The sequence below is a fragment of the Rhinopithecus bieti genome, unplaced genomic scaffold, assembly GCF_001698545.2.
Source record: "Rhinopithecus bieti isolate Rb0 unplaced genomic scaffold, ASM169854v2 scaffold_23096, whole genome shotgun sequence".
In the NCBI taxonomy this organism is placed as follows: domain Eukaryota; kingdom Metazoa; phylum Chordata; class Mammalia; order Primates; family Cercopithecidae; genus Rhinopithecus; species Rhinopithecus bieti.
This window is the reverse complement of record NW_016810891.1, coordinates 414,817-420,963: the sequence shown is the minus strand read 5'-3', so window position 1 is coordinate 420,963 and position 6,147 is coordinate 414,817.

Genomic DNA, 6,147 nt, shown 5'->3' with positions numbered 1-6,147 from the left:
GCTGACTTTTAACCATAGAACTTTTTAAAAAAATCCTTTAAAATCTCTTACTATCAAATGTTAGCCAGGGGAGACAGTTGATATTTTTGACTTTTGAAATTCTTTGCCAAAGGTATTCTTCCAAGTGTCTTAACAAAGGCTATGATTTAACCATGGATTCATGAGTTTTCTCCAGCAAGGTGGAAAGTGGGTTTTTCCATTTTCAAGATTCAGAGAAAGAAAAATCTAAGACAGGAAATCAGAAGTGGTCAATGGAAGGGAAAATAATCAATAAATGACCAAGCCACATAAATATCAACCCAGAAAAGACTTAATTCCTGGCTTGGAATTAAACCTAGGCTGCCATGGTAAAAGAGAAGAGCCTTAGCTACTAGATGGCAGCATGGGACAGTCTCCATTGGTTTGCAGCAAGGAATCTAGAGCATGAAGTTTTGGTATTCTAGGAGACGAAAACATTGTTTTCATCAGAGAATTCTCAAGGCTAGCCATAACATTACTACCATATATTCTTCTTTGAATTTAACCTTTTCATCAATTTTTCAGAATAAGAGACCTCTATAATTTTTTATATGTGCTTTGGACGGACATTGACAATTAGATTTTTCAATAGTGTACTTTATTTCATAGCAAATATTCATAACACAAGTCATCAAAAATACACCAGAGTCACTATACCAAGAGTAGTCACACAAATCCTTTTTTTCATTAATCAAAACTTTGCATATGAGACAGTGATTTTTGCCATCCACTTAACTGGAATGTGGAGGGAGAGGTGAGGAGCCCGAATGGTAAGAAATTCTTAACCCCATTGTCACAAGAGTAGGTTCCTGTGTTCTTCTCAACTGTGACTTCCAGAAGAGAAAAGAAACTTTGATCATCCTGCTTGCTGCACTCCCATACTGTGGGTGCCACAGGCTCTTGACTTCATAAGGATTTATTGAAAATCACTGACTTGAGACAAGCCAGGAAGAAATAGTGGAGATTAGAGTAATTAATAGAATAAAAGACATAGAAATTTATTTACCATGTATATAGCACAGCCTTCAGCATGAAGACCCAACTTTCTAAGTAACAGACGCTCATATACTATCTTGAAATTACAGAAAGAATGAAGAATCAGGGTACGTCTAACGAAAACAGATTTTAGAGGCAGGACAGGATATGGGCGGAAAAAAGAAAAGGCTTGGCTAGAAAAGATGGTCTTGCTATGTAGATGAAACTTTTCAGGTTAGTCAAATTTTTTATTTTCTTAACTGGTTGGTTTTAGAGATGGAATTTGACTTTTCTAGCTGTGGGTTTTCAGTCAACATTAGAAGGGATCAGGAGTTCATCAAATGTAATGGAAGATAGAACAAAACAAAATAAAACAAAATCAGAAAAAAGTCTATTGTACAATTTTCATATAGCCAAGATCTCTAAGCATAAGAAGTTAAAGTCAGCTGACAATATACATTAACCTTCAGCTACCAAATCCCCAAATGATATCCCAAACCAGCTCCTACCTTGGAGAGGAGAACCAAGCTAAAGACTGCTGTCTGCTTCTATGAAATTAGCAAAATCCCAGAAAAGGAGTTCTACCACAGAATAAACTTCAGACCTCAGCCAAAAGCTTGAGAGATCAGGGATCTCTGGAGGAAGAAGTTCCCACATCTCAGCAAATCGTTCAATTGGTCAGAGTGATAAAGAGCTTCCAGCTGGTAGTCAGGACTCCGTAGGAGAGTTGCTGCAAGCCAAAAGGCCAACCTCCACTCAGAATCCCTTTGTGGTTGCCAAAATTGTCTGAGACAGATCTCAATCAGTTCAGAGGTTCATTTTGTTAATGTTGAGGATACACTTAGAGGGGAAAAGGAAAAAATAAAAGCAAGTTACAGTAGGATCTTGGTCTGAGCTTTTCCAAAGAGGGTTTTAAGGACTTCACTATTTAAAGGAAAGAAAAAAAGGTGGGGTTATAGGCTGTGAGGCAAGTGCTTACGTTCTTATGAGACTGTGATTATTGTCAATTATGCAATTGTCTTGCCCTAGGTAGATCTAAATTTTATATAAGATAATGGAAGCTTATAAAATTACAGCTATGTGTTTAGGAACAAAAGGAAGGCAGCTTTTAATTTGTTTTTTGTTTTGTTTGCGTTTTGTCACTCAATTCCCAAGCTTAACTTTTCCCTTTGACATAATGAGTTTGGGGTTCCAAGATTTATTTTCCTTTCAGAACACTTAGCAAGATAGAGTAACAAGAATATAGATTTAGCAGGATTTTGGGAGAAAGTGCTTAGCATAGAATCTGGTATTGAATGATTTTCACACTACTGCATTTTTTTGTATTTTGTTTTCCTTCATAACAATAATTTTCACTACAACCCCTTACATGAGAAGACTTGCTTGAGATGATACATCTAAGAGTTATTGAATTGCATCTAAATGTAAGTAAATGTTACAGCATTATCCATTATATTAAGAAAGCCTTAAACATTTTATTTACAATTTCATTTGAAGCAAATATGAGCTGCATGTAGCAATCCCAGCTACAAAATCTCTGCCTTTAGGGTATTTAAATTACTAGTTTTCTAATATACAATACCTATTACTGCTAACTATTCTTTTAATTTGTTATTATTTTCCTCGAAGATTCAGTAACAGAAATATAAGCAACAAGTATTAGAGTAGAATCATATACTGGCTGTTAGTCTACAGTCTTGACAATTGGGAGTTGTAAATTCTATATTCACTATCAAGGACGAGTAAGTTGACCAGGGCTTGGCACCATTTACTTTAATGTCCTTTTTTATAAAATGGAAATGATGCTAATGGTTCCCCTGGGTGCTCTGAGAATGGAAGGTTAAAAGTACTGTGAAATGCTCAGATTTGAAGTGTTACCCTAGAGCAATCTATTACTGTAAGTTCTCACTTAACCTCATTGATAGATTCTTGGAAACTGCAACTTTAAGTCCTTAAGCTAAACGACATGTAACAAACCCAATTTTGCTACAGGATAATTGATACAAATAAGAGGTTAAGTTTCTACAGAATATTTCTGGTCACCAAACATCACAAAACTTCTAAATAAAGACCCCAAACACTTCCGTATTAACCATTAACATAAACATGAGGTATATATATATTTAAAAAAATAATAAAAGCAAGTAAGATAATTATTTACCCAATTACTCAGTTCAGAGTCTGGGGTGCCCGGAGTACATCCCAGCAACTCAGGGCATCAGGTAGGAACAGCCCCAGACAGCCAGCCATTCGATCACAGTGTGAATTCATACACACTCACCTTCACTCCTATAAGGACAACTTAGACATGCCAGTTCATTTGAAGTGCACATCTTTGGAATGTGGGAGGAAATGAGTTTCAAAAGGATGCTGAAGTATTATTTGGCTTATCTAAGAAACAGTGGCAATTAGAGTGATATATTACTTAATACTCATTTTCAGCACGTGCCTCAACAAAACACTGTCTAATTCTTTCCACATACTCATACACAGATGAACCCATTCTGGGACATCCCATGTGTGATGTGACATAAATCCAGTTACAGTAAGTTTTGAATTTTTTATCATACGTTGAAACATGATTGACCTTACTTTTATATTTATGCTAAGTAAATAAGATTAGGAAGGAATTTAAGTAAACTAAGTTCTACTTGAGGAGGGAGGAAATAATTAGAGGAAAGAATAGGTTTTGTTCTGAGATAAAGTTTAATATGACAGATAGCACATGGTATCTAAAACAACACAATAACACATGGATTTCTAAGCATGGCACAGCAATCCAGGGCAAGCTGGTGACAGACAGGACTAGCTGGATTCCTAGGCTGGCTAAGAATCCCTAAGCCTAGTTGGGAAGGTGACCGCATCCACCTTTAAACAGGGGCTTGCAACTTAGCGCACACCTGACCAATCAGGTAGTAAAGAGCCTTCACTAAAATGCTAATTAGGCAAAACAGGAGGTAAAGAAACAGCCAATCATCTATCGCCTGACAGCACAGCAGGAGGGACAATAATCAGGATATAAAACCAAGCACTTGAGCTGGCAACGGATACACTCTTTGGGTCCCCTCCCTCTCTATGTGAGCTCTGTTTTCACTCTATTAAATCTAGCAACTGCACTCTCTTCTGGTCCATGTTTGTTACGGCTCCAGTTGAGCTTTTGCTCACTGTCCACCACTGCCATTTGTGCCATGGCAGACCCGCCGCTGACTTCCATCCCTCCGGATCGGTCAGGGTGTCCGCTGTGCTCCTGATCCAAGGGGGCGCCCACTGACACTCTCCATCAGGCTAAAGGCATGCCATTGTTCCTGCATGGCTAAGTGCCCGAGTTCANACCCCATTGTCACAAGAGTAGGTTCCTGTGTTCTTCTCAACTGTGACTTCCAGAAGAGAAAAGAAACTTTGATCATCCTGCTTGCTGCACTCCCATACTGTGGGTGCCACAGGCTCTTGACTTCATAAGGATTTATTGAAAAATCACTGACTTGAGACAAGCCAGGAAGAAATAGTGGAGATTAGAGTAATTAATAGAATAAAAGGCATAGAAATTTATTTACCATGTATATAGCACAGCCTTCAGCATGAAGACCCAACTTTCTAAGTAACAGACGCTCATATACTATCTTGAAATTACAGAAAGAATGAAGAATCAGGGTACGTCTAACGAAAACAGATTTTAGAGGCAGGACAGGATATGGGCGGAAAAAAGAAAAAGGCTTGGCTAGAAAAAGATGGTCTTGCTATGTAGATGAAACTTTTCAGGTTAGTCAAATTTTTTATTTTTCTTAACTGGTTGGTTTTTAGAGATGGAATTTGACTTTTCTAGCTGTGGGTTTTCAGTCAACATTAGAAGGGATCAGGAGTTCATCAAATGTAATGGAAGATAGAACAAAACAAAATAAAACAAAATCAGAAAAAAGTCTATTGTACAATTTTCATATAGCCAAGATCTCTAAGCATAAGAAGTTAAAGTCAGCTGACAATATACATTAACCTTCAGCTACCAAATCCCCAAATGATATCCCAAACCAGCTCCTACCTTGGAGAGGAGAACCAAGCTAAAGACTGCTGTCTGCTTCTATGAAATTAGCAAAATCCCAGAAAAAGGAGTTCTACCACAGAATAAACTTCAGACCTCAGCCAAAAAGCTTGAGAGATCAGGGATCTCTGGAGGAAGAAGTTCCCACATCTCAGCAAATCGTTCAATTGGTCAGAGTGATAAAGAGCTTCCAGCTGGTAGTCAGGACTCCGTAGGAGAGTTGCTGCAAGCCAAAAGGCCAACCTCCACTCAGAATCCCTTTGTGGTTGCCAAAAATTGTCTGAGACAGATCTCAATCAGTTCAGAGGTTCATTTTGTTAATGTTGAGGATACACTTAGAGGGGAAAAGGAAAAAATAAAAAGCAAGTTACAGTAGGATCTTGGTCTGAGCTTTTTCCAAAGAGGGTTTTAAGGACTTCACTATTTAAAGGAAAGAAAAAAAGGTGGGGGTTATAGGCTGTGAGGCAAGTGCTTACGTTCTTATGAGACTGTGATTATTGTCAATTATGCAATTGTCTTGCCCTAGGTAGATCTAAATTTTATATAAGATAATGGAAGCTTATAAAATTACAGCTATGTGTTTAGGAACAAAAGGAAGGCAGCTTTTAATTTGTTTTTTGTTTTGTTTGCGTTTTGTCACTCAATTCCCAAGCTTAACTTTTCCCTTTGACATAATGAGTTTGGGGTTCCAAGATTTATTTTCCTTTCAGAACACTTAGCAAGATAGAGTAACAAGAATATAGATTTAGCAGGATTTTTGGGAGAAAGTGCTTAGCATAGAATCTGGTATTGAATGATTTTTCACACTACTGCATTTTTTTGTATTTTGTTTTCCTTCATAACAATAATTTTCACTACAACCCCTTACATGAGAAGACTTGCTTGAGATGATACATCTAAGAGTTATTGAATTGCATCTAAATGTAAGTAAATGTTACAGCATTATCCATTATATTAAGAAAGCCTTAAACATTTTATTTACAATTTCATTTGAAGCAAATATGAGCTGCATGTAGCAATCCCAGCTACAAAATCTCTGCCTTTAGGGTATTTAAATTACTAGTTTTCTAATATACAATACCTATTACTGCTAACTATTCTTTTAATTTGTTATTATT